This window comes from Lonchura striata, chromosome 8, assembly GCF_046129695.1.
Source record: "Lonchura striata isolate bLonStr1 chromosome 8, bLonStr1.mat, whole genome shotgun sequence".
NCBI classification, from domain to species: Eukaryota; Metazoa; Chordata; class Aves; order Passeriformes; family Estrildidae; genus Lonchura; species Lonchura striata.
Genome location: NC_134610.1, coordinates 12,589,507 through 12,612,794, shown reverse-complemented (window position 1 = coordinate 12,612,794; position 23,288 = coordinate 12,589,507). Strand labels below are relative to the sequence as shown.

General features: G+C 38.0%; 1 protein-coding gene and 1 long non-coding RNA gene across 4 annotated transcripts in view; both read left to right on the top strand.

Annotated features, from left to right (window-relative positions):
- The window catches only part of PTPN4 (protein tyrosine phosphatase non-receptor type 4), a 108,889-nt gene that overhangs the window by 10,084 nt on the left and 75,517 nt on the right, over positions 1-23,288 (top strand). The gene's annotated exons all lie outside the window — the stretch shown is intronic.
- LOC110468316 (uncharacterized) lies at positions 1,792-11,721 on the top strand. The gene is made up of 2 exons (XR_002465064.3): positions 1,792-8,364; positions 9,210-11,721. It is a non-coding gene; the product is annotated as an uncharacterized LOC110468316 (long non-coding RNA).

Sequence of the window (23,288 nt, the reverse complement as noted above, 5' to 3'; positions counted from 1 at the left end):
TGCTTTACTGCATTGTAAATGAGCCATTGGAGTGATGTTGCTTTTGGGCAGCTCATGCAGTTCCCATCAGGTAATGGTACAGTGTTACCACCTGAGGAAGTTTTGTTCTGGTTGTCAGCAGGGTATTCAGATTAATGGATTTTTCTGTGTTCTCGTTTTACTTTTCACTGTTGCTGATAGTTCAGAAAATCAAGCCAAGGTATCAGCAGGACCTTTTAGAGACAGTTGCCTTTCCCCACCCTCCCAGTCTCCTAATTCCTACTCACCAGACAGTCTGGTTCTGTGTGAGAAGGAGGTGTTAAGAGCTTCTTTGTGGAATTTCTTCTTGAGAACCAACTGATGCTGAGACTTGCTGCCACCAGTCCAGTCACATGAGATGCAGACCCACAGTCCCCTCCTCACCTGCCTTGCTGCATGAGCAGGTGCATGTTTTGGCATTTGAGAAATATTTCAGCCTGGTGGAGATGTAGGGAAACATGGACTCTCTCTAGTCCTTCCTGTTCTAACACTTGGAGTGGAAAGATTCCTCAGAGGAAACTTACACTGCACCCTGAGAAGTGTTTTGCTGGTGATGAGGGGAAAGAGAGGCAAGATAAAGTATGATGAGGAGCAAGATTGGTAACACAGACAATATCATAGCTGCAGAGCCATTGCTGTTCAGTGTTGTCATTTGGAATTATATGCATTTGGGATTTAAATCCTGTCATGGTGTTACCTTGAAAAAAAAAAATAAAGTGAAATTAGATTTTTTGGTTGGTTCCTTAAAGTTCTTCCCCATTTCTTTTTCCACTTCTAATTCAGATTGCATTTGAGTCAGCTGCTTTCATCTTGACACTTATGTCATTCAAGGATCCACAAAGTTAGTATGTTAATGTCTGCATTTCAACTGACTGATAGGTACACCAAAACCTATCTTAATTTTGTCACTGCAACATGAAGCTTCTTTTAATTTCCCAGGCTGTTCAGCGTTTATCGAAACAAGATAATGGAACGTTGCTGGCACAATTTGTAAGCCTAATGTTTAAAGTTTATTAAACATGACTTTTCCTTTTTTCCTAGAACAAATTCTTGCCCTTCCTCTGTTCTTGTAGGTGCTTTGAATGTAACAAATTTATAAGCTGGAAGAAATAATAATGGACATCTAAGAATAGTTTAGTTAGGGAAACTTGGTTCTGCTAAAGGGCAAAAAATAATTCTAGATCTGTCTAAAAGTGAGCATCACTGTTTTTAGGTTTATCTGTCTTCTGCTTCTTTATGAAAAACAGTTCATGGCAGTAAGCAAGACAAACCCAGTATCTCATGTTTTATTTGACATGAGTCAAATATTTGTGGGTATTACCAATCTTCTTTGGCACTGCTGTTATTAGACAGCCAATCTCAAATATATCAGAAACATTTGGATACATTTTGCATCAAATGTTTGTCATTTGTTTTGAATGCAAGAAGAAGAAATAGAAGTGGAAAAAACAGAAAATACCAGAAGTGATGGGAGATGGGGAAGACTTGGAAAGCAGCAACCTATCCAGCTCATGCAGTGGGTGCCAGAAAACCTGAAACATGGATATAATAAAATATAGTATTGGTATGGAGCAAGAATAGAAGTTATTATTTGATAAAGCATAGTGTGTTTCATAGCTCCCCACTGTCAGGTAATCCCTTTTATTGAACGTTGTTTCAAAGCATATACAGATATATACCTTGTTTGTGGAATAGATACTTAAAAATTCACCTCAGGGGCAAAAATATGGTCCTAAATTTGAACTAAATTCTTCCCTGACCACATTTTTTTTTTTTTTTGTACTTGTCATCTCTTTTCCAGAAATGCTTTCGTCTGCCAGGGCAGGTCTGTGAGTGTGTTGCACTCCTCTTTGCCATAATAAAAGAACTGTATCTAATATCTAGTTGATGTAACATTAAATGCCTTAGTAAGCATTCTATCAGCGATATATGGATAAAAATTGTGTTTCAAAGTGCTTGAAAGCTGTAATGCATTCAATTTTCTGCAGTATTGTATGAAGTAACCTGAATTCTTTCTGGTTTATTTTTGTGCCTTTTCAGGTGTTTCATTTTGGTAGTGCTTGGTATTGGAACAGTCTCTTGACTGTTCTTACTTGACCTGCATCTGGTTTAGGAAGCTTAAAACAAAAATCCATTTTTGCAATACTGAGGGTCATGAGAAAGGACCTTCATCTGTCCTGTGGGCTGTGCGCCTGACTCCGTATCCTCATCTGAGGAATTCCCTGTCTACAACAGCATCACATAGTTGGTTTATATTTGTATCTTATGACCAGCTAAAAATATTCTCTTTCCTTCCCACTTACCTTCTAAGATCTTTTTAAGCAGAATTGGTATATAGCCACCTTGTATGCAATTTTGGTATTTTTGTAGTGAATTGTGCCTGCTTGACGGAGTAAAGAAATTGTCCAAACTTATGAGGGAAATTCATGTTTTCAGAAAATAGTTTTCTTCTATTATTCTGGATTGAAAGCTGAACATCTGAAGCCACTTGCCTTGATCTTTTGGAGGAGGCCTTTTTATTTCTTGAGGAAAGATTTTGTGGAGTCTTTTTATGTGTATTAAACATCTCATGTATAAAAATAGAGGGAAGCAGAAAATATCAATAGGTATGGAACATAATATTTGAACAAGTAAGAAATTAATTAATGTAATGTGATAGTTAAAAACTTATACTCCTTGACTTGGACTCCTAAGTACTTACAACTTACATTATGGAAAGTAAAATATTTTTTCAGTGTCAGTTTTCATTTTAGAAAGAAAACATTGCTCTCTGAAAATTCTTTCAATTTGTAACCTATAGGTAACTAAGTTGTCTAATAGACAAGTACACCTAAAAATATATAGGGGTATTCCTTCTCCTTTCCCTGTGCCCAATTAAACATTGGCTACTGTATATAAATATTTTTCTTCTGTAGCAATTACTGTTCCAAGACCTACACTGATGCCAGGTAGTCACTTTCCAGAAGATGTTAGCTTAGCCGTGCATAGTTAAGCCCATGTCCCTTCGGCTCTTCTCACTTCTATATTGCCTGCTATTATTGTATTATCCCTTGAGCACTGCACATCCTGTGAAACAAGGTTATCTATGGCCATGCAGATTCCAAAGTGCATTTAAAAATAGAATTTTTCTAAATGTTTTGCATGCTTTGGCTTTTCAGTGGAATGTATACATTCACAGGCAACTTAAAAGAGTTGTATTCATACATCAGAAACTTAAGAGCATGTGTACAGGTGGGGCTGCTCCCCACACCTGTGGGAGCCTGCAGCGTTCCTGGAGGGAGATTGTTTCATCCAGCTGCCTTTGCCTTTGGAAATCCAGTGCCACCATCTCAGTACATGTCATGATCTTTTGTCACCAGAGTGTGATGGGGGTGTGTGCTCATTCCTGGTGTGGATTGATAGCTTTTTGATTGGCATGGTGCAGCAGAAACAATCACGCAAGGGTTCAAGATCCAGGATGCTACATTTAAATATCTGTTTGAAAGAGACAATAATGACAGATATTTGGAAAGGAAGGAGCTGATCCTGCTTGCTTTCGTCCTTCAGCTGCTGGTGGTTTTCTTCTTTACCCACAACAGGTGTTTGGAGTCTGTCCCTGTACAGTTGCATGGCATTTTCAGGTGGGAGAAGATGTATCAAGCAGCTACATAATCAACTTGGCCTTGCCTACGCACCCCCTGCTGCCTGAGCTGAAAGCTGCAAGCCAGTTATGTTGGATGCACTGGCATGAAGCTCTTCATAGCACAACCCCTGTATTTCCATACTTTAGAATAGCATTTGTTTTTCATTGGCAAAAGTGGCAATCATTATTTCCAATATGAGTTTATCTATTTTGACTTGGATGTGTGCAGGACAAGAGAAATCATGAATTAAAAGTCTAGACTCTATCAGTATTCTGGCAAATGGTGAAACTGAGTGTGCAGTAAGAAACTTATGTGAAAGTTCTGCTGCAGAGACTAGTTGTAGGAAAATATATTAGCACCAATTACAACAGTCTTTCTTTTTGGAAAGGTCTGCCAAAACCATTGGTGAAGATAAAATCCAACCTTTCCTGTGGTTGTGTGCCAAAGATGATATGCTAAAGGGATCATAGAATTGATGCCAAGTTCTGTGGGTTTTAAGAATTGCTTGTTAACTAGAGGAGATTTTTTTCTTAGAGTTGCATAAATTAACCTTTTTTCTAACAATTCATCTTTTGTTTATGTGTTACTGTTTCTTGTTCATTTGTACTGTCATCATCATTCCCCCCACCCCTCATGCACTAGTCACTTTTCATACCACAGGGAGAAAAATTTTGCATCAAAAGGGCTGGCACAGCACGTGCTGCAGATAAGAATGGGAGTGCACTCTTGGATCAGATAAAAGGTCCGGAACTCGGTAGTCCTGACAGTGATGAATAACATGGAGACTATCAGACTCGTGTCCTGTATACAGAGAACCTTCCTTGATGTAGCCACATACAATTGATTATAAATCCATTCCTAGGTTTGTGGGGTTTTAACATGTAGCTACTCATAGCTATAACATTTATTCTGTAGAATATTTAACTATTTTTAAATGTTCATGGTAAACCCAAACACAAAAGCATTTCTGGTATCTTTCAGTCAAAGAAATACTGGACTGAGAAAAGAAGGCACTAATGTGTTATATTTTAAATAGAGTGCATTGTATAAGCTTAGTGTTCATTTACTGAGCAAAAGAAAGAATGAGCATAAATTTGAAATTGTGAGGATCATGTTGTTGATACATATGGATGTAACTATTATAAAAGACCTTATTCTAATGCCACTACCTGATAAGAACAGCAAGAGATGTATGACCAGTGTGGGCTGCTGCCACTGACTCACTGTGTAATGACAGGCAAATTACTTGGTTTTCTGCATCTTGTTCTATTCCTTTATAAAAGAGAAATAGTTTCCCAGTAAAACTTTGAGATCATTGGATAAAAGGAGATATTTCTTTTGAACGCCTACTGAGTATATAAATTTGAAGATTGAAAGTGCAGCGAATACCAGGTTCTATGCAAGTCTTTTACCAGTACAGACATAGTAGGGTGAGTCTTGCTGCTCATTATGGATTGTATTAAGCCACATTGTACTTTTGAAGACCTTTTAATGCACAAACAAAAATAGGGGTTTAGGTCAGATTTAGCACTTCAGGGCATATTCTGTTCAGTTTCTTTTTGTAGTTAAGTACAGCTTCGATAAAACTTCCCCTGTCATCTGCATTGGTAACTACTATTCCTTTTCGTTTGATACGCCAGACATTGCACCACCTTCAGATGAAACAGTACAGGGAGCCCTTTAGAGTATTTTACTGTCAATCTCCATCACCTCTGTCATGTTATGTCTTTGGCTGCATTTTATCACTGAAATTTCATAATGTTTTGGGAAATTTGACCTTTTCAGAATTGCCTGCATTAAGACTATAGTCTTAATCTTTCCCCTGGCACCTCCTGAAACAAGATACAAATTAATGATTTGGATACCACAAAACAAATCATGTGCCACTTGTTTCTTCCCAATGATTCTTCATTGTCATTATTTGCTGTATTGTATGCAAGTCCTTGTGTGTTTGGCAGTGAAAGGGACCTAAATAATGCAGGAAATTTTAAGGGAGGTCTGTAGCAGGTAAGTAGGAAAATGATGCAATAATTTCAGGTGTATATATATTAAGATGATTTGGATAAACATAAAAAGAAAGGCATTATTTCAGCCTGATGTATGGAAATTAACAGGTTTGATGTGTGCTTTGTTTTTTTAATAAAGTTGTACTTTTATTATGATAGTCCATAAGTAGCTGTGGAAATGGTTGGGAATACATGAAATTTCTGGTCTTCAATGCTTCAAGGAAGAATGTGCTGTTGCCTTTTTTGTGATTGCTCCTCTGTTTTTGAACTTTCATCTCCTTCCATTCCATTTGCCACCATTTTTAATTCCTTTTTACTTTGCTCACTTTCTTAGATTTTTTCATCACATAAAATTCTTGCTTTAGCTTCATAATTAAAAAAAAAATCCCATTGATGATTCTTGTTATCATCCTGTTTGATCTGGTTCTGTTCTGCCCCAGATTCAGGAAATACACAGTTGAAAGCTTCAGTTTTGAATTTACCTTCACATTTTCTTCACCTTTTCACCATTTTCCACCCATTTGTTCTTTTCTTTAAACATTTTCTTTTAACAAAATGGATGAGTGAATGATATTTATTTGGCTGGATACTAATACCTTTACTGCTTTCCTGTTTTTTGACCACGAAGGAAGCCTTCCTCTCTTCATGGCCACCTGCTGCCCTCCTTGTGCTGCTGTAGTGCTTTTGCTGCTGCACAGTGAGTCGTATTGGGGAATTGGTCTGACTGAAGAATAATTTTGCCAAAATTGTGTTGCTTCTTATTTCCCCACTCTGGTTTACCATATGGCTGTACAAATGGCTATGTCAGCAGTAGGGAGAGGATGATGCAAGGCTGGAAGGAAGAGGCCAGACTCAGGAGTGGGTCAGGGATGCTGTGTTAGCTAACACTGCCAGGTTATGTCAAAATAGTTTGTCAGAGTAAAGTTTAGTTGTCTGCGATATTGTCACATCCTACTTCTAGAAATCCTGATCTCTGCTACTTTTTTCTTTAACCTCTCTACCTCTCCCCCTTATATTTTTCAAAGCTCCTTGTTCATCTCTTTCTTAGAATAAGTGATCCATAACAGCATCAATAGAAAGCCTCCATTTCTCAGTGTGCACAGGAGGTGGAGCCTGTTTCCCTCACAATAGGTTGAAAACCTCCTATTTGAATAATTTGTGTGGACATCATTAGTTAAACCTGTACTGTCATTTGTACATACCCAGAAAATAATTACAATGATGTTTAGACTGATAAGCTGTTTAGGTTAGATATGTATAAGTTAAAAAAAATTATTTAAACCAATAGTTGTCCAAATCAGTACATTATGGTACCTGATTATTGTGAAATTTGAAAAACTTTAACCATTTTGGTAGAATCATTGGTAAATAAAAAAAATGTAATGCAACCTAACCTATGCTTTCATAGTGTCTTTCCAGCAGTGACTGGATATCTTGACAACAAAGTATTTCATATCCCTGAAATCAATCACAAGATGCTCTAGGCAAACAAATGCACTAAATAATCCCTTTTTTTTCCTAAGTCTGCAGAGATGCACTTCATTACTTTGCAAAGTTATTAACAAGCAGCATGAAAGTGTTTGGTTTTTTTCTCATTTCTGTGTTTCTTGGGGGATGTTAGTTTTACTCTACAGATATTAAACTGATAATGAAATGGTAAAATGTACATCTGAATTTAAGTTACCTGCAAATGCAATAATTTTCCTGAACTTAGGTTAAAGTGCACAAAAATATGTATTCTCCTCTAAATCCATTTCTGCATGCTGCCATGTAAATAGACTTGTTCCACACCACACAATGGTGTGTCTACATTTGTTGAAGTCTCAAAATGTCTCAGCTAATGTGGAAGTATGTTTTTGTTGTTCTTAAAAATTCATGTATATTATGTTCCCTCTATTCCTGTACTTATTTAGAAAAAAATAACAGAAAAAGTGGCATTGTTTAACAGGGTGATGAACACCATGGAGACAATTTCTGCAGCTTTATGTGTACAACCTTTTAGAAAGGAGTGATATTAGTTAATCTCTGGTCACTCATATGAGCTATAGTTCATTGTCTTGTCCATGCCTGCTTTCTGGCTATCATAATCCCAGTTATTTACTTTGTAAATTTCCTTTTGTTTCTATACAAACAAATCAATGTTTGGTTCTTTCAAAGATTGAGCTATGAAGTAAAACAAGAATCTGAGTTAAATGCACTGAAACAGACATGAGCTCACTCAGGCTGCACATGACCATTCAGTATTGGGTTTTTTCAGTAAATAGGTCATTTTCCAAAGTTTAATACCAGGAATGGATGCCCTGCCCTGATGAAAGTGAACCACCAAATTCCAATGTCTTGAAGTATAATCCCAAATTGGAAATAGAAAGCAAACTGTCTGTGGCATATAAGGTGTAAATAAATATGACATTTTGCGGGTTCCTCTCTAGATCTTCTCCCAAAATATCCTGTGGCCTTATTATGTGTATGCTTGGGGATCTGATGCCCATATCATGAGGCTGGCAGCACTCCTCTGGGAGCTCTTTCCATCGCCTTCCTCCTATTCTCAGTAGTTGTGTAATGTCTTTCTAGCCTGTATCAGTTCTGTATCGCTGGTACCTGCTGATAACATGGATCTTCCTGCCTACTCTTCTCCATAAGCCCTTGAACACTGTTCTTTTTTCCCAGCTGAAAGGAAGGCATGATCTTCATTCAGGAGTTGCTCTCAGATTTCTCAGGTAATACTTTCCTGGATCTGCTGCAAGTGGAGACAATGGTTGTGTTCTCTTTACCTTAACGTTACTGGCAAATGTTCAGCTATTTGTTTCCTGTTGCATTCCTAGATTTCATATACTTTCTATAGATGTTGTGTTTTTGTCTGTAAATGTTTTGAAAACAGGGATTTAAGTAATAGCTCTCTGATCATCTTAAACTCGGATATAGTTGCTCTGGAAAGCAATTTTTTATTTGCTTAAACTTTCAATAATATTCAATAGAAAATGGAAAGAAACTTCTTAGTGAAGCCAACAAAACAGGAAAACAAGCTAACTACAACAGTGAATTTTAGATAAATGTTCAGACACCTACAATTTTAACACTTTTCTCATCCCTTGTGGTTGAGACTAAAAATTCATCAGTCCATGTAACTGCAAGATGAGATGTAAGAACCAGATTTGTAGTGGTATTAAAACTTGCTATGTAATGGTGGCATGGCTGCTCCTACTCCAGCTACCAACATCTTCCCATATCATGTTTCAGAGGAGTATTACAATAATCTTACAAAGCGAATTAATAGAATATATAGTGGCAAAAATATTAGTGGCTGGTTGTAGATTTTTTGAGTTATTTTGCCATAGTGACCACCATGTGACAGATGTCCAGCTAGTGTAGCCTCTATATCTGTTAAAAAACAAAGCCTGCAACAAAGTATGCATAAGCTGTAGGTTTGGATGTAGATGTTCTTGAGCTACTTATTTTGGATTTCTTGAGAGCTAGATGAGATTTTTCTGCACTTTCATGAGCTCTGTCAGCACTTGTTCAGTCTAGTTGGCACCTTTTCATTTCTCTCTGTTTTTTTCAGCAGATTTTCTTACAGAAAGGCGGATGATCTAAGACTGTGAAGAAATTCTAATTTGTGTTTCTCTTTATATACTTCCAGAGGACAGATGGACATGTCTGTTATTTAATAATGCTTATGTTACATCCTTCATGAGGAATCAGAATAGCTTATAGCAGTCTGCCTGCCTGTCAGTAGTAGACACAAGCTTCTTGCTGATTCTGTGTTAAATAACAGGGATTTCTGCTCTCTGGGCTCTAGCTTTCAGAATTTGAGAACAGAAAATTCTCAGATAGGCATTGTAGATTCTTCATACTCTTAGCTGCTGAGAAGCTTCCTCAGATATTTTTGGGTGACCTGGTAAATAAGCATGCTGTGCTGGTTCTTGGAGAATGGGAACTACTTTTCATAATGTGGTGGTACTAAACTCTTTACCATTGTCTCTCTTTGTGATGTACTCATCATCATACTCATCATTCTTAAGAAGTTGCCAGAGCATCCTGACAACAGTTTCTGCATCTGGAAAGGACAAGCCTTGATACATTTCTCTCCTCTGAATAGTCAGAACTGAAGAACCCTTCAGATACTCCTCAGCATGAGACACCCTGCCATCGGCTAATGCTGAAGGAGTCATGGTGCATGGCACTGGCCACCCACTGTTCCATGGGCAGTGCATATTCCTGGCAGCCTCAGTTCAGTGATTGTGTGATCCATCTGGTGCTGCATCACTTTTTCCTTGGTTTCACAGGCTCCAGCCTTGGACCTCCTAAGACTGACTTCTGGGGAGAAGACCTCTTATAGCAGTGGACAAAACCAAAACTTGGCAAACCTCTAGTGGATGGTAAAGGGGCTCATTGATCTGTTTTTTTACTCTCTTTGCCACTTCCTGGAGCTACCAAAACATTTCCAGTCATGGGTCAGCAGGATCTGCTTCCTGTGATCTAGGGAACAATTGTGTGTTGTCACATCTTTCCACAGAAGGTATTAACAATTTCATGGTACATTATCATTGGTGTTAGTGTGCTGACAGTTCTGAGACTCTTGAACTCTTGTTATACCATTTCAACAGCTGCATGGTTGTACCTAGGTGACTACTCCATATGTGTTTATCCATGGCAACACACGCTTACTCCAGTGTACTTGTTCTGAAGTCAGTATTGCTAATGCTGCTGGTGTGGTAACTGGAGTTCAGAAGGATCAATTCACTCTGGACTTTGTTAGACAGAGTGCTCTGCATAATCATAATGCAAATGTGATGGCTTCAGATCTCATTTTTTATTCAGTTAAAAAATGTAGTTTCTATGGCTGTTCCTAGGTTTAACCTGCAATGAGAGAAAAATACTTTCCTTTTTGTGGGTTGAAGTTTTTTTGCTTTTTTATAATATGGCAAGCTTGTTCATCTCTGTCACTGATTGTTTCAGAGAAGACATAACTGGGAAAACTGAACTAAGAAGCCAGTGGTTTTGTTTTGGTGCTCTGCACTTGGTGAGCCTTGTTATTCTGGGCTGTCCTGTACATCTTTGCTAAGAGGAAGCGTGTTACAAATGGAGTATACCAATGCAGTTTTGAAAGTACTGAATTTCCTAAGGTTCAAATTTAAAGTACTTATTGCAGTGAAAGACCCGAATGGAAGACTCAAAAGAGCTGAGTCTGATCTGTCATACTCTGATAAGTCTGAATTGCTGTTTAGAGAGAAAGTGACTGTGTCTCATTGGTGAGTATGGTGGCTATTGCTTGTGTGATACTAGTGTCTTCATTTTCAGAAAAAACCTCTTCTGAGCATTTCTGGGAGCACAGGGAAGAGCTTTGTGTCCTCAGATAAGCATAGTGCCACTGTTCAGAGAGACCTTTGCTGCAGACCAACATTCCTGCTGCTTCCACCTGTGGCTCCTTGCAGCTCCTTCTAGGGGACCTGGGCTGCGCTGCAGAGCTGCCAGCAGGGAAAAGTCCATCTGAATAGACTTGGAAAATAGCAGAAACCAGTTGCTTGGTTTTCTTTGTTAATGTGCATGTTCCATATCCTGCCATATGTCTCTCTTCTGTAGCCTTATAATTCTGGGATGCTATAGATGTAAAGAGTTTGGGAAAGCCGAGTTTAATTACAAAAGTGTGCCTAAAGAAGCAGGTGTAAGAAAGCCATTTTGGCCTGAGTGCAGAGGCACATGAATGACAGAGTATTTAAACACAGTGCCCGAGGAGCAGTGCAGATGTGCTGACTCAGCTTGTTGCCTTTTAATGCCATGTTAATTTGTATGTTGGTAGACTGTTCCTTCTCAGTGAACTTTGTACAATATTTTCACTGTAAAGAAAAGACGAGTGTTGTCTTTTATCATCTGAGTGTACCTTCACACTTAGAATCTTAGAATTCTTTAGGTTGGAAAGACTCTTAAAGACCGTCAAGTCCAACAGTTATATATCTAATACAGTTTGATAGATAAAAAGCTTTCTTCTCTTTTTAAGCATCAGAAAACTTAACTGGACTTACTCGTGTCACTATCAACATGTTTGTGCATGCTGAGAATAAACTTGTACTTAAGCAGTTTTCCTTCTGGGTTTTCTGTTCTGAAAGTCTTTTTTATTTATTTTTTTTTTCTGAAGGAGGTTTTCCCTACGCATTACAAGCTTGACTTAATTTTGCTGGTGAAAATGATAGAAAAATAAAACACAGATTTAAGTCAAAATGTATGTATGTAGGAGACTGGTAGGGTGAAATAACTTGACTCTGTAGGTTCTTAATGTATTTTTGTAATGGCTTGGAAATCTTTCTGTACCACATGGTTAAAATGTGTGAAATTTAAAAGCCTTTTAATGATTTTTGGTAATACTGCATACGTGATTAGGTTGCTATCCCTCCCTTCCACTCATAACCATATGGAAAGCATCTCAGGAAAATGCATCACACATGTGTCCCATTACTCTGACTGTGGATGTACCTGGCAGGTCTGTATTAACCTTGGGAGCAGACTTGGGCACGGTTCTTGTCTCTTGGCTACAGTTTTTCTCATTGATTTCAGGTGGAACCTGTTAGATTCTCTGTGCATTTTGGGGACATTCTTTTTCTGATTTCTGTTGCTGTTCCATCTTTTGTGCCCACCTCAAAGGAGGAGGGCATCAAGTAAGCCAGAGGAAAGTTGAAATGTGTTAGAGAAATGGACAAAATGTAGGAAAGGATTTGAGTGATGAAGGAAACTGAACATCTAGAAGAAGAACTGTAAGAGCCTTGAGAAATAAAGAATATACATGGAAGAGATCTGGAGTATTTGCAGGAAGTGAATGGTAGAGAACTGATGGTTTAAGTAATAAATTGTTACCTCTGTAGTTTCAGCATGGTACCTCATCAACCTGTGAATCAGTAACCATCAACCTGTGAATCTGACTCACGTTTGTACCTGCCTATCCAGGGAAAACAACAGGAGCAAGAGCCAGGCTATTTTAAGATTATCTAATAAATTAGTTAAAGTGCCTAATAATTCCTAATGACTTTTAAAAGAGGACCCCATTGAAATGTACAAAAATATAAACTTACCAGTTTATATTTTATGTTCGGCTTAACTGTGTTATCTCCACTGTCCATTGTTATATGTTATTTCTGTCAGGAATCACAACATACTTGCTAAGACAAAAAAATCTTGCTTTTTATGTCAAATATTTCTGGAAGAATAATTCTCCCAAGGAACACCATGTGTTGTTATAAAACAAGAAAGTATATTGGAAAAAATTGTACTTTTTATATTATCAACTTAATGAGCTGGGTTTTGACCCTAATGGTATTCATAAAAATAACTCAAATATTCATTACTGTAATTTGTTTTCATTTCTCTGCAAGTCTGTGTTGATACTTTTGAGCTTTTTATTGTGACTTATCGAACTCTGAATGTAAGCAAGAATTGTAGTGGGAAATTTTAGAACTGCACTTTCCTTTATATAAAACATAAATGTCTTGAGAAAGCTCTTTTACAGTTTTTGTAAAACTAAGCCAGACTTTTGTCAGAACTTGCTTCATTCATTATTTTTGAGATTTGCTTACTGAATTGTTCTTGCAGGTAAGATTTCTCATTTTTTCAAGGTAGCACTAGCAGTGAATATTTACACCTGATCTAGAGATGACATTTCTTCTAAGGATTGCTTGTAATTTGGGGCTGGCCCAGGCTAACCCCAGGTTGAATTCAAGATGTTCCTTCCTTTGACCATCAACAGCCTCTGCACTGGCGTTATTCAGAGGGCACTACTGGACACATGGTCATTTGTGTTCTGTACTTTCAGAGGTGGAGGCTTTTTTTCCTTTCTCTCCCACAGTAGCTTCTGTTCCCTTTTAGAAAAGAGAAATGAATCTGTCCCAGAATGTTGACTGCTTGGCAGTTGAGCAGAAAAGAAAAAAGTGTTTAATGGTGGATTTAAAGGAAAGGTATTTAAGGAAATGGTGATTGTACTTGCTGGCAGCTTCTCTTCCACTACTTTTATATACAACAGCTAAAAATCTTTATTCTCACTTTTACCAAAATTATAAGAAGCTGGGAAACTTGGGTGCATTCTGTAAATCTTTTTCTCTGTAGGGACACTTACAATGATAATTTCTGTGAATAGTTTTGAAGTTTTTTTGGCTCTACAGGCTTGGAGGAATTTCAGAGTTCATTTGTCAGAGATTTGTATTTCCACAAAGGAGTTCACACTGCAAGTATGGGTTATAGAGATCCTTGAGAACTAAAATGCTTGGGCAGACACTTGTCTGCTGATGTAAGTCCACTACTGTATTTGGCTTGAGCCATAATTGCACCTGAGAATGCAGTTGTGTCCTAGATTTAAGGACTGCAGCACAGTTTCTGTGTGTAGTTCTGACCAAGGAGCTACTGCTGTCTTTCATAGTGGTTTAAGATCAGGATGTCTATATAAACGTTGTATGAATTACCAAATGTTGAAGGTCTACTATCATCAAAGTACATTGAATTGTGTAACTGAGATGCTTCTCAAGTAGCTTTGGAGTCAGGATGTTGCCCCTTGTATAAAAATAACAAATATGGGTTATACAGGGTGAGTTTTACACTGTGACACTTTGTTGTGCTGTCATTGCCAACAGTAGATCAGCTACTTGAAGTGTGTATTCCTTGTGTGCTTTTGGAAATTGTGAGATTTTTTTTTTCTGGCAGATTTACATTACCTTTTTATTTTGACTATGAAATTCCTTTCTAGTATTTATAGTGTACCCACTTTGCTGCAGACAAGCTCACTAAGCCTTGCTTTGGGTCTCTGCTGTCAGGTTTTCATAGGCTACCACATGCTTCCAGTGTTTGTTACAAATTTGAAATAGAGGGACATCCAACACAATCACGCATTATTACCTACTTTTTTAGTAGAATGAAAGGAGAACTGAGAGCACTGAGGGAATTGGTTAAAATCTGTCATTCAACCTGCTGCTTTGCATAGCCCCTGGCTCAGCCAGGAGTGGGGCTGGGCGTTGAGCACTTGCCTGGGGCAGCAGAGAACTCACTGCTGGCAAAACGGGGCAGCCCTGCAAACTTCTGATTTCTAACAGCCTGGGGGCTATAACCGCTTCTGTTCTCTTACAATAATCTCTCTTACCTGCAATATAGTGGATGAGACGATCCAAGTGGATTTTTTGCTAAGCATTTTGTAAAGCTGCTGTGTGCTGAAAGGTGAATTAGTTTGCATACAAGGCTTCTAAATCAAGTCTACAGCTTTAGTCCTGTGATTTCAAAGAGAAAAAGTGCTATGTCCTTAGCTTTATTGTAGTGGGAAAAGATGGTTGAAGACTAGAACATGGCAATCTCTTCTGTATACAGTTGAACAGTAAAGTTTATTTTTTAACAGTTATTTTCTGTGCAAGTACTATGATTGTCTGGCATAGACAGCTAAATTAATCACTGGATTAAGACTTCTTCTGAGAGCAACTGTTGTGCTTGGATTATTTTACTATGAAGAAATAGATGTCAGTTATAGGCAATATAGTATAAAAGTTCTTTTGTTTTACACTTACTCAGAGTTTAGTGACTATATATGCAAACATCCCTGACAGCATGGTTTTCTTAGGATTAGGCTTTATTGATAAGAAAAAAAAATTGGTCCAGTCTTTCATACTACAATTTGGAGAAAATTCGAAGTGGTGGCATGGACTTCTGTATTGGGCTGTGGTTACAGTCAAAGTGGCATTTAGAGTTGTGCTAGGGGAAAAAATCAAAACCTGAACTTGCCTCCAGCTTCTTGGCTGAGACATAACTATGTGCTCTCAGCTGCAGCACAGTGAAATGTCTCAAGGTGAGGATTTGAACCATACTGCAGTTTTAGTGACAGAAAACATATTTTTACAGGGTCCTTCCAGACCTCTGGTTGTTTTACAAGGAAAAATAGGAGGTAATCTGATTACTGTCACGGAATCATCAGTGCCATTGGGCCCTTCCCACATTGGTTTATGGCTGGAGGTGTGTGCTTGTGTCCTAGCAGGGAATCAGTTTGGCCAGATGAAAGTAAGTTCTTGGGAGCAGCAGAGAAGTGAATACAGTTCAAAGCCCTGTGACATGCAGGTGATTAAACTACATTCAAGGTTTAATTCTTGCTTAGAGGTGGTAAATGCATGAGAGAAAGCATAAATAGCAGTGTGATTAAATAGTAGCATGACAGGAAGCCTATAAATAGCCTTTTATAATTTTGTAGTACTTTCTCCTTTTAATAGCTTTTTGCTCTTTAACTTCAGCACACACAAACTCTGCATGTATAGGTTAATTTTCCCTTCTTGGTAATATTTTATTCCACTGGAGTTGTGATGTTTCTTTTATTGCTTTATTTTTAGTTGAATAACTGGTTTGTACCATGGTTATGTGCCTGTTTTTTCAGCGGATGTGAAACTTGATACTGAACTGAGCTAATATGATAAACAAGCATTAAAGCCTCTGTGTCTTCCTCTGTGCATTAGAGGAGATGGTAGAAGTTGTTTTCCTTCTAAAAATAAACTCAGTAAATAATTGAATAATTCACTTCAATTAATCTCAGACGAACCAAATTGAAAGTTTCTTGCTGGTTCTGAATGGCAGCTGATTGTAGAAGTTTCCAGCTCCAAGCAAAATGGTCAGGTAATTTTTCTCAGTTGGTATTTGATTAAATACAAATACACTAGATGGCTTTTTCTTTATAGAAAATGTATACTTTATACCTGGAAAGTGATTTGCTAATATGCTAGTAAAAGAAATCTAACTTCTAATAAAAGGTTTGAGGTTGAACAGATAAGATGTATAATACAGAAATACAGTTTATCAGTGAGTTTTAGTTTCACTTGGGTATCATGATGTCTTCATTCTGGAGCTGTAGTGCATTATAAACTCTGTGGTTTTAGCTCTTACACCTTTTCCAATTGTATAGCTTCGGCTTTGTGCCTTTACTTTTTGGATTTAGGAATGTAGGGATTTCTGGTCCCCGCCTCGCCCCATGGTATATTCATAGTTAGCTGTGACAATGTTGTGTTGCTTTTCACACCATTAATAGTGTCTGCTATTTTTGTTAAGTTAATTTTGTGGAAACTGACAAGTATTACTGTGTAATTCTATAAAGAACAAAAGCTAAAAGGAAGAAAAAAGTCATATTCAGAAACAAAAAAAAAGAAACAAACCCAAACTTTTAAGGGATTTTTGAAGTTTGGTGTGATGAACTCTGGTAAGAATTACAAACTTTTATGTAACTTTGGATCTTGTCTTTCCACTTGCATTATGTTTTCTTCCCAGTTTTTTTGGGGGGTTTTTTTTTGGGTTTTTTTTTTTTTTTTTTTTAACAGATACTTCTGTAAATTTGTCAATTTATTTTCAAGAGAAGGAAATACATCCCAGAAGGAAAAGTATTTTTACATACTCTTAGAAATATGCATGAAGATCATTTATCTTCTTACTTATGTCCAAACTTGAGTGTAGTTTAACAATTTTCAAAACTCTGAATGCATGAAGATGAGTGCAGGGGGCCTGCAGTCTGCCCTTAATGTGTAAGCATGTCATAACCCCTGACAGGGTATGACTATTGGGGTCAGTATGCCACAATTTTGGAAAACTTTTGATTTGATTCAGAGTTTCACTTGTAAGAAGTACAGATACAATTGTTACAAAGTGGGTTTGTACAATTTACAAATCTGTGGAGTATAGACATCTTTAAGATACTTTGCTAAAGAAACTAAACCCACAAAACTGTGATTTTATATTTCCTGTTTAAAATTCTGAATTCTGTTTCATGTGAATGATTATAAGAGTTGATTGCTTGAACATACATGATATTTTAATTGTCAGATTCACTCAGATAATTTTGAATTTCTAATCTTGAACTGGCTTGAAATTGGAAATTGTTTCCTATTAAGAAAGTCATTGAGACGATGCAGAAGTCAGAAGAAAAAAGCTGAGATGAAGTTGTGAAATATAGTAAATAATTAAATAAAAGGAGGCCTTAAAATTTGGGATGATGTAAAATAGGATAGTTCTTTTGCAACCAGGCAGGTGCAGCTGCAAAACTGACCTTGCCTCATGTGGGGAGCTCCTTGTTCCAGTTCCCTGATGTGCTTTGGGGTCTCTCGAGTGCTTATCCCATGGCAACCAAAACGTGACCTGCTGCTTTTCACAGCCCGCAGCCACAGCGCTGTGGAGAGGCCGAGTGCCTGGAGTGCAAGGCAGGGTGGCTGAAAGCCAGGGCCACGGATGGAGTGAGGTCCCTTTTCTGGGCAGCAGTGCCAGAAGACATCCCTTGGTTTGTTTTCTGCTGGAGGAAGAAGCGGAGTTGACAAGCGTTTTCCAGGCAGGTAGCCAGATAGGCATTTTTTCAGTGTTTCCCATGGAAAATAGGTGGGTTTTGGCAAAACTGAAATTTTGCACATGAAGATTTCTATTTTATGGAAATGGTATTTCTGATTAAAAACTAATTTTGATGGAACATGTCCAATTGGTTACACTAAGCCATAGAATTAGCATCTGCTGTGTTTAAATCTATGAAGATAATTTGGCTTGGGTTTAGCAACTCTGAACAAAATATACACAGACAACTTTTCCTCCCCCTGTTAATACCTCAGTTTTAGTGCCAGCCAAAATTCAACTTGATGTTGACGATGAGTAGAATAAAAGCTTTTCCTGAATTTTGCCAGTTTGTTTTCAGTTCAGACTGCTTTTCATTTCAAAGGCTTCACCACACAGGTGCCACAGCTGGAACTCCAGCTGCCGGTTCCACTGGCTGCTCTGGACTTGGGCATCCTTCAGCGTGCAGCAGTATTGATCTGTGGGTGCTCAAGTGGCTAGTGGCAAGCCCACAGATTTTCTCCATCATATACTTTCTGTCAGTGTTGTTTTCAGATAATTGTGGTTGAGGATTGTATAACATACAGGATGTGGGACTTGTGTTCATTTACATTCACACCAAATTAGAATGTGTAACTTTGCATCATTTGGTGTTTTACCTGTTTTATGTGCTTAATTGTGTACAACTGTTGAGGACCATCAGTTGTTATTTGCAAGTAACTTTTCTCTTTTTGATTTCTTAAATTGTGTTTAAAAGCCCCTCTTGTTGATGGAAAAACTGAAATCTGAACCTAATTTTCACTTGCTATATTTCCTTGACTCAGCATGTGTAGTTGGGCTGTTGCTCAAGTTTAGAGCAGTTAATAATTAGTGTCATGAAAGGACTGTACTTGATTATTGTAGCTACAGGCAGTTGTGCATTGTCATTAAAAGCCCAAAAATTTTAAAAATTCCTTTTATATACTGAGGAGCTTTTTTCTTCTACTAGGTCTGTGGAGAACTGTAAAGTCTTTCATAGATGAAGTTTTTTTAAAGTCATATTGCAAAGGGGAATCAAATTTAATTACTCTTTGAAATCTTTGAGGAAAACTGTAGAAAGAAGTTTGGATTTGGAGTGGTTTTGAGGTAGTGGGTGTATATTCTCCCCCTGCCCCCCCCTTAAGCAAGATATTAAATACTAAGTTGTTATCACCGAGTGCTTCTGTACTTTGAACTTGCTCTGATCTCAGCCCTTTTTTCTTTTGATAGGTAATATTTAGGTTTCCTGATCTTACAGTTGCATCAGAGCCAGATTTCCCTTTAATGAAAGATGTATTTAAATCTACTTAACCTAGTTTAGAACAAATTTTAAAAAGTACTGGGGATTTATTTTGAGAAGTCTCTATCAAGATATTTTAGTAGTGTTTCGTTATAGTCTTCATTTACTACATCTTATTATAGCTTTGAGTCATAAAAGCAAGAATAAGAGATCCATCTCCAGGAATGGGAAGAGATAGATGTAGTAGTCATCTGTGTGAAGGTCATGGATTACCATTTTTAATGGTATTTTTGAACAACGGAGGTTATGGATAGAATCAAGTTTAAAATAATGGAGAACTCACTTGGAAAACTTTTCTATTTATTCCTAGTAATCTTTACACATGATAAACACCTCAAAATATCATGAACTGACAGCTGCATACTAGGAAACAGGGAAGTTTTATGTCTTATTAATGCATTTGCATATTTGTTTAATTTATAATAGTGTTTTAAATATAGGAGGATAGTTTAAAACACCATTTAGTGATATTTAAACAGTGCTCCTCTTCCTGTTCTTGTTTTTCCTGGCAGACATATCCTTTACAGACTGCTTCAGCTATCTACCCTTCCACAGGGATTGGTTAGCTTTTTAAAAAATAAAGCTAGATTTAATCTTTTTCCCAGCTAGCTTTGCCATTTCCATCCTCAGTGGCTTGTTGCAGGAGTGTGGGCTGCTGCTGCTGCTACGGTGCCTGTGCATGTTTGCTGCCTGCCTGCCTGAAGTGGCCACAGCTGTGCCCCTGGGGCCTCTTCCCTCTCTGTGGCCTTACTGCCTCTCAAGCTGGCACCGCTCTAGCTGGTGCTTGCCATCAACTTGTGCTTTCATATAACAGGCCATACATGGTACCAGTATTGTTGCATAAAGACATTTCTAGCCTAAGCTGCCTTCTCTCTTTGTGAATTTTATCTTCGTACCAAGGCGTGGCTTCCCTAAACCATTCTGTAAAGCAGTCACACTGTGATCAGGTGATTCCTGAAGATCAACTGTAGTCCATTGCTTAATACGGGGATAGGTGTGCTCTATTTTCTGGTCCTTGAGGTGTGTAGGGGTGTATTGCATATTGTAGAGACATTTTCTATGGTTTTGCTCAAAGTAATCTCTGAAATCTCATGCAAGGTTCTTCACACATCTTGTTCACATGTATGTGTGTCTTGTTCCCTAAAACCTCCCTAACCCCCAAATTGCGAATAGAAATGAAAAGTCTCCAGGTCAGAAACAAAAGAGCTGCACAAATTCATATTATGTTTTCACTCTGATTGTGGCTTCAGTGTTGGTTGTGAATAACCATAGGTGCTCACTGTGAAGCTTTGCCTAAAGGCATGTGCACTCTGGATGCTTTTCTTGCATGATGTGAAAGTGATGGAAAGGTCTTGTCTCTTCTGCTGTATTGTTATCATCAGGGCAGTGGGTGCTGAGCCATGAGCTGGCAGGAATAGCTGGGAGGAGGCTTTCTGTTGTCTCTGCTTTTGTTCACTCTGGCCTGTAGGACTGATGCAGTGAAAAGGGAGATGGGGGCCCTGATGAAGTAGGATGGGGTGGGGGGAAAGGGTCTGACTGTTTTAATTCTAGCACTTTCTTGGTTGCAGACTTTCAGTCTATTGGTTGAGGTTCTTCAGCCTGTCTGACAATCCAAAGCTGTAATGTGTTCAGACAGGCATTCACCAAGTCTAAATTTGAAGCTTAAAAATGGGTTTAAAAGGAACCATATTGAGCTGTTTGGAGTTTATACATCTATTTGCCTTTTTTCCACTTCTTTTTTCCTTGCCAAAGAAATTTTAATATCTTCTCAGGCTGTTATCTCATCTGGAGTCCTGGATAGTGAAGATGGAGAGGTTATTGTCTGCATGTGAAACATGAATGAGCACAGAAAGGGAGGACATAAAGGGTTTAGGTTCAAAATAATTGTCAGTGTTGATGGTGTGGTTTCTAAGAACTTTTATTTATTGGTATTGCTCCTAAACTGCCAGTAGGTGTTGTAATCTCAAACTAATAAATTTTATCTTGCTGTTATGTGTGTTCTGAAATGTTGCATACAGGAGTGAAGCAAAGCCGATACCAGTCTTTCTGTACTGTTCTACTTCTGGCTCAAAACAGAGAAAGGGATCAGCTGAATTTGAGAGGCTTTTTTGTGAGTGTGCTGCATGCAGTTCAAGCATAATGAGTATTGACATTTCATTAGATAGAAGTGTCATTTATAATAGGCTTCTCTGTTAGCTGTGCCCTTTTTCTTTGGGGCAGGGAGGAGCAAGGGAAGAAATTGTTAAATTGTCTAAATAGTTTATTTTTCAGAGAAAACAGTAGTGTGCTACAGTATTATCTCACTAATTTGCTGTGTTCTGGTGTACAGCCTCCAGCTGTCTCTATCATATCCTATGTAGAGTAACTGAACACTCATTAATTATTATTTTTATGTTAGAAAGTATGAAAATCTGGGAGTGACCGAACAAGGTGTTTCATCTTTAACCTTTGTCTCTATCAGTAATTATGTGATTATAACAGTGAAAATCTTGCTTGATATCACATGGCAATTGTTCAAATTTGAAATTCCTTTTCAGAGAAGTAGATAAAAACCATTATCCAAGGAGGTCTTAGCTTGAAAAAAATCCTCAAGTAGTTTTTTAACTGAGAATGCTTATTAATTTAGGCATCAAGACTGCACTGTAATCCACAGCCAAACCCATGAAACCCTCATGTTTATGAGATGCATTAACAATCTTGGAAATTTATCTAAGTGGCTAGAGTATTAAATTAGTTCTCTGCTACTGGTTAATGTATAGGAGAAGCTGATGGTGGGGGAGAGAGGCTAAATTCAACTTCTTTTCTCTTAGCTGTTGAACTTTTGGTCCAATATTTTCAGAAACTGTCATGTATATGTTAAGAACTCGTGCTTTTTATGTTATATTTGGCTTTTCTTATGATCAAGAATGTGGAAAAGGAGGATGTAAGAGTAGCTTATGGATTAAAATACAGATGAAGTAATGGATGTTTTGAGGAGAACATCCTCATGTTTTTCTTGGTGACTTTCAGAAGTGAAGTAGGATTTTCCTTTACTGTTCTATACTACTGGCATCCATGAGGGATTTGCTCAAACAGCTCAGTGTCTGCAGATAGTAGAGATCTTGGGGGGGATGTATAGAAGCAGCTGCAGATCAGCTCAACTTGTGTACTGTTCTTGCAAGCGTGGAGACTGCTCAGTCCCAGGCTGTAAGGAAGGAATCCCTGACCAAGGAGCAGGAGAGTTTGGAGTCTGGGAGCTGCCAGCCCCATGCATGTACCAGGCTAAAGAGCACAGTCTGGTTACCCACCAGTGGAGAGAAGTTGTGGAGGTTTTGGGAACTTCAGCTTCCTAGCTTCCAAAGCCAGTATCTCCTTGTATCCAGGGCTCTTCCCACCACTCTCTGGGAATGTAGTAGCACTGAAGAACCAATGGCTGTAGTTATATTGTATTGTCGGAGTAATTGTCCCAGCTGGTCAACAGTAAAGATGTGATATCCCTCTTTTTCAGTGAAGTTTTAGGAAAAGTTTAATTAGTGGCCATATGATAACTTTTCAGGAGTATATTATCTTAAGTAGAATGACTGTGGTCAATTTATATATAGCTGATATTAAATAAGCTTAGAAATAAAACAAAAGGGTTTGATAGAGCCTGTAAATGATGCTGTTGCCTGGCTAGAGGTCTTGCTGGAAGCCTTGCACCTGGTGACTGCAAAGTGAAATAAGTCAGTGTTTACATATCAATTTTAATGAATGCTAGATACTTTCCATTATTTGGTCATCATAAAGCAGAAAGGAATCACAGAATCTTAGACTGTCCTGAACTGAGAGGGACCCACAGGGATCCAAGTCCAACTCTTGTTGGAACAATTCCAAGATTGTAGTACATAAGTCGATTCACTTAAATGAAAATGCATTTCTGCTCCGCTTTTTTATAAGTGATGTCCTGAAGCTATGTGCTGCGTCAGAACTGCTGAAAGCTTTCAAAACAAAATTTTGAAAGACAAAAAAAACAAGACAAGAACCTTTTCTTTGGACTTAATG